Below are 6,062 nucleotides of genomic sequence, written 5' to 3'. Positions count from 1 at the left end.
AAACGGATGGGCTCTCGGTCGCCCCCAAGCGGCTCCTTTTCCCAGTCGGCTGGTTCAGCACTGGTTCAGGTGAGATCAAGCATCTTGGCCCCACGATGCCTAATCCTGCCCCGCTCCTTTCTTTTCCGTTCTTTTTTTTTTTTTTTTTTTTTTTTTTTTTTAAACCGAATCTCGCTCTGTCGCCCAGGCTGGAGTGCAGTGGCTTGATCTCGGCTCACTGCAACCTCCGCCTCCCGGGTTCAAGCGATTCTCCTGCTTCAGCCTTCCAAGTAGCTGGGATTACAGGCGTGAGCCATGGCACCCGGCCTCCCTGCTTGACTTAATACTGCTTCAGAGCAAGACTGTGGCTTTTCACCTTTGTGAACCAGCATGTGGCACATTGAAGACACTCAGAAAATGAGTTTGTTTTTGTTTTTGTTTTGAGACTTACTTTACTCCCTTACCCAGGCTGGAGTGCAGTGGCACAGTCATGGCTCACTGCAGCCTCCATCTCTTGGGCCCAAGCAGTCCTCCCACCTCAGCCTCCTGAGTAGCTGGGACCACAGGCACACACCACCAAGCCCAGCTAACTTTTTTTTTTTTTTTGAGACGGAGTCTCACACTGTCGCCCGGGCTGGAGTGCAGTGGCACGATCTTAGCTCACTGCAACCTCTGCCTCTCAGGTTCAAGCAATTCTCCTGCTTCAGCCTACCAAGTAGCTGGGATTACAGGTGCCCGCCACCACGCCCGGCTAATTTTTTTTTTTTGAGACAGAGTCTTGCTCTGCAGGACAGGCTGGAGTGCAGTGGCATGATCTCGGCTCATGCCTCCTAGGCTCAAGCTTCTGCCTCCTAGGCTCAAGCAATTCTCCTGCCTCAGCCTCCCGAGTAGCTTGGATAACAGGCGTGTGCCATCATGCCTGGCTAATTTTTGTATTTTTAGTAGAGACAGGGTTTCACCATGTTGGCCAGGCTGGTCTCGAACTCCTGACCTCAGGTAATCTGTCCGCCTCTGCCTCCCAAAGTGCTGGGATTACAGACGTGAGCCACTGCGCCCAGCCACACCCAGCTAATTTTTTGTATTTTTAGTAGAGACAGGGTTTCACTATGTTGCCCAGGCTGGTCTCAAACGCCTGACCTCGTGATCCACCCACCTTGGCCTCCCGAAGGCCAAGGAATTGTAGGCGTGAGCCACTGCACCTGGCCTAAGCCCAGCTAATTTTTTTATGTTTATTTGTTGTAGAGATGAAGGCTCCCTATGTTGCCCAGGCTGAACAAGTGTTTGTTGAATGACTTGATGCCATTTGTCAGGAGGGAGTGAGAATGGCTGGGCAACTCAATGCTCACTTCCACAAATACCTGCAGCTGCTAGGTGAGGAGCCCCATCTTCTTAGGTGCAAAGGAGGACAGATCTGGCGAGTGTCTGTGTGTGTGTGTCTGTGTTTAAGTTTGGAGATAGCATGCTGCAGTGACTATGGAGTCAGAAAAATCTTGGTTCATATTTGACTCTGTTGCTAACTGGCTGTGTGACCTTGAGTAAGTTACTTTACCTGTCTGAATTTTAGCTGCCTCATCTGTGAAAAAAGAATAATACAGCTGGGCATGGTGGCTCACACCTGTAATCTCAGCACTTTGGGAAGCTGAGGTGCGCAGATCACCTGAGGTCAGGAGTTCGAGACCAGCCTGGCCAACATGGTAAAACCCTGTCTCTACTAAAAATACAAAAATTAGCCGGGTGCGGTGGCTCTTGCCTGTAATCCCAGCACTTTGGGAGGCCGAGGCGGGCGGATCACAAGGGCAGGAGATCGAGACCATCCTGGCTAACATGGTGAAACCCCGTCTCTACTAAAAATACAAAAAAATTAGCCGGGTGTGGTGGCGGGCGCCTGTAGTCCCAGCTACTTGGGAAGCTGAGGCAGGAGAATGGCGTGAACCCGGGAGGCGGAGCTTGCAGTGAGCCGAGATCGCGCCACTGCCCTCCAGCCTGGGCAACAGAGCGAGACTCCGTCTAAAAAAAAAAAAAAAAAAGAAAGAAATTAGCTGGGCATGGTGGCGGGCGCCTGTAATCCCAGCTACTTGGGGGGCTGAGGCAGGAGAATGGCTTGAACCTGGGAGGCGGAGGTTGCAGTGAGCTGGGATCATGCCACTGCATTCCAGCCTGGGCAACAAAGTGAGATTCTGTCTCAAAAAAAAAATAAAAAAATAAAGAATAGTACATCTTCCGGCCGGGCGCGGTGGCTCACGCCTGTAATCCCAGCACTTTGGGGGGCCGGGGCAGGTGGATCACGAGGTCAGGAGATTGAGACCATCCTGGCTAACACGGTGAAACCCTATCTCTACTAAAAATACAAAAAATTAGCCGGGCGTGGTGGCGGGCGCCTGTAGTCCCAGCTACTCGGGAGGCTGAGGCAGGAGAATCGCTTGAACCCGGGAGGCGGAGCTTGCAGTGAGCCGAGATCGCGCCACTGCACTCCAGCCTGGGAGACAGAGCAAGACTCCGTCTCAAAAAAAAATAATAATAATACATCTTCCTCACAAGGTTGATGTGAGATTAAATGAATTAATGCATTGAAATGGCTAACGCCATGCCTGGCCTATTAACAGGACCTCAACAAATGTGGGTTCCCTTCCCCCTTACTTGAGTTTGCAAACATGTGCTGGGAATTGTTATCGGAACCACATGGCTTGGGTTTGTATCTATTTCAGTATACTTGCAAATGCATTTCACCCTAATTTGTTTTTTGTTGTAGTTGTTTTTTTGGAGACAGAGTCTCACTCTGTCACCCAGGCTGGAGTGCAGTGGTGCGATCCCGGCTCACTGCAACCTCCACCTCCCGGATTCAAGTGATTCTCCTGCCTCAGCCTCCCAAGTAGCTGGGATTACAGGTGTGGGCCACCACACCCAGCTAATTTTGTATATTTAGTAGAAACGGGGTTTCACCATGTTAGCAAGGCTGATCTCAGCCTCTCAACCTCAGGTGATCTGCCTGCCTTGGTCTCCCAAAATGCTGGGATTACAGGCATGAGCCACCGCGGCTGGCCCCTAATTTGTATTTTTATCGAACGAACAGTTGTATTCGAGTCAGTGTGATGACATACTTTTTTTTAATGTGTTTATCTTTACATTTGCCTTGGTATGGATGGTGGCATATTTGGATAGAAGTGTGTGTACACACTGAGAATCTTGTGTAGGTGATTGGGTATTGCCTGTTGAATACGTGTATGGAATTAAATGTGTGTTGTTTGCTGCCTATGGGGGTGGGGAGGACTGGTCTGTTCGTGTGGCTTTGTGTGCGAAGGTTGTGGATTCTGAGTTGGTGTGTAGGCAGCTATGTAAACCAGAGCTGTCCAATAGAACTTTCTGTGTTGATGGAAATGTTTTCTATTCACACTGCCCAACAGAGTAGCCACTAACCATGTGTGGCTATTAAGCACTTGAAATGTGGCTAGTGCAGCTAAGAAACTGAAGTTTTAATTGTGTTTAATTTTAATTAATTTAAATGTGAATAAACACTGGTACACCACAGACTGAAACTTCAAGGTTATTCATACACTAGATGGTGTGCATGCCCCTGCCTCTTACCACAGAAATCCCATCCCTCGTGTCCGACCCCAGTGGAGCCCCGCCTGGGCGTGTGCGTGCATGTGTATGTGCGCGTGTGTGTGGGTGTGAGCCGTACCTAGGGGGCCGCCCCCCTACCCAAGTCCCCAGCCGAGCAGTGAATCAGCCTGACAATGAGGTGAGTCATTCATGAACTGCTCCAGGCTGGCCCAGCGGGCGGGAAGCAAACGTCAGCCAGCCTGGAAGCCCTACCCACCCCAGCCCCCCCAGTGGGATCGCTCAACCCCACGCACTGCAGATGTTGTTGAAGCAACTGACGCGGGCGAATCAAGGCACGGAAGCTCGGCCCCTCCCTCTGGTTTGCAATCCATTCATCCCTCAGCTTCTCTCTCCCCTCCAGTGGCATGTGAGTCATCTCAAGATCTCCCTGAGGACAGAGACATTCAGCTCCTCTATCCTCTACACCCCCGATCCGACACCCACCTCCCCAAGCCTATCCCAATTGCTTCTCCCTCAAGGCTGGGGGCTGGGGGAAGGGAAGCTGGACCCCCTGGGGAGGTGCCAGGGTCCTGCTTCATAAGCAAAGCTGACCCACTCAGGGCTGTGGGATTTGGCTCAGGGTCAGTTGCAGCTGGCTGGATCCTGGGGAACTGGCACCTTGCTTGCTTGGGCAGCAGGAAAGGAGTTGGCCAGGGATGCTACGTGGAGCACTTGTGGCTTCTGGGGAGGACCAGGTAGGCAGGGGGCAAAAGTATTCCTCTGGTTTCCAGGAAAGACCCTCAGAGTATCTCCCCAGTGGCTGACAATCTTCAGAGCCTGGTAACTTCTCTGCATACCCCTTGGTAGAGAATGGGTTGTGTGGCCCATTCTTTCATCAATTAGCCTTGTTCTCTTGGACTTAACATTACCTGATGCTTCTGACTTGGACAACTGGGTAGTGGTGTCCTTCACTGGATCAGAAAATACCCTCAAAAGCCTTGGAGTTATGTAGACACTTTGACAAAGCAGCTCCACTTCTGAGAATTCATCCTGAGAAAATAATAGTCATTGACGTGTGCCAAGATTTACCTATAAGAATGTGCATCACATGGGCCGGGCGCGGTGGTTCACACCTGTAATCTCAGCACTTTGGGAGTTCAAGACCAGCCTGGCCAACATGGTGAAACCCCATTTCTACTAAAAATACAAAAATTAGCCAGGCGTGGTGGCGCACACCTGCAATCCCAGCTACTTGGGAGGCTGAGGCAGGAGAATTGCTTGAACCCAGGAGGCAGAGGTTGCAGTGAGCCAAGATGGAGTCACTGCACTTCAGCCTGGGCAACAGAGCAAGACACCATCTAAAAAAAAAAAAAGAGAATGTGCATCACAACTTGCTTGCCCTTCCTTCCTTCCTTCATTCCTTCCTTTCTTTTCTTTCTTTCTTTCCAGAGTTTTGCTCTTGTTGCCCAGGCTGGAGTGCAATGGCATGATCTCGGCTCACCACAACCTCTGCCTCCCGGGTTCAAGCAATTCTCCTGCCTCAGCCTCCCAAGTAACTGGGATTACAGGTGTGTGCCACCACGCCCGGCTAATTTTTTTTTTTTTTTTTTTTTTTTTTTTTTTTTTTTTTTTTTTGGAGAGACGGGGTTTCTCCATGTTGGTCAGGCTGGTCTCAAACTCCTGACCTCAGGAGATCTGCCTGCCTCGGCCTCCCAAAGTGCTGGGATTACAGGTGTGAGGCACTGCACCTAGCCCACAGCATTATTTAAAATGGAAAAATTGGGCCGGGCGTGGTGGCTCACGCCTGTAATCCCAGCACTTTGGGAGGCCGAGGCAGGCGGATCACAAGGTCAGGAGATCGAGACCATCCTGGCTAACACAGTGAAACCCCATCTCTACTAAAAATATAAAAAATTAGCTGGGCGGGGTGGCGGGCGCCTGTAGTCCCGGCTACTCCAGAGGCTGAGGCAGGAGAATGGCATGAACCCGGGAGTCGGAGCTTGCAGTGAGCTGAGATCGCGCCACTGCACTCCAGCCTGGGAGACAGAGCGAGACTCCGTCTCAAAAAAAAAAAAAAAAAAATTGGAAACAACTGACGCATCTATCAAAAGAGCATCAAGTAAAGAAACTACGGCTGGGCGTGGTGGCGCACACCTGTAATCACAGCACTTTGGGAGGCCGAGGCAGGTGGATCATGAGGTCAGGAGATCGAGACCATCCTAGCTAACACAGTGAAACCCCGTCTCTACTAAAAATACAAAAGATTACCCGGGTGTGGTGGCGGGCGCCTATAGTCCCAGCTACTTGGGAGGCTGAGGCGGGAGAATGGTGTGAACCCAGGAGGCGGAGCTTGCAGTGAGCCAAGATCGCGCCACTGCACTCCAGCCTGGGTGACAGAGCGAGACTCCGTCTCAAAAAAAAAAGTAAAGAAACTACAATAAAACAATACGGTGGAATACTATGCAGCCACACAAAATGATGTTGTGGAAGATTTAATGCCACCGGAGTATTTTCATGATTTATTACATCAAAAATCAGACTGT

The sequence above is a fragment of the Pongo abelii genome, chromosome 19, assembly GCF_028885655.2.
Source record: "Pongo abelii isolate AG06213 chromosome 19, NHGRI_mPonAbe1-v2.0_pri, whole genome shotgun sequence".
In the NCBI taxonomy this organism is placed as follows: domain Eukaryota; kingdom Metazoa; phylum Chordata; class Mammalia; order Primates; family Hominidae; genus Pongo; species Pongo abelii.
This window is presented reverse-complemented; position numbering follows the sequence as displayed.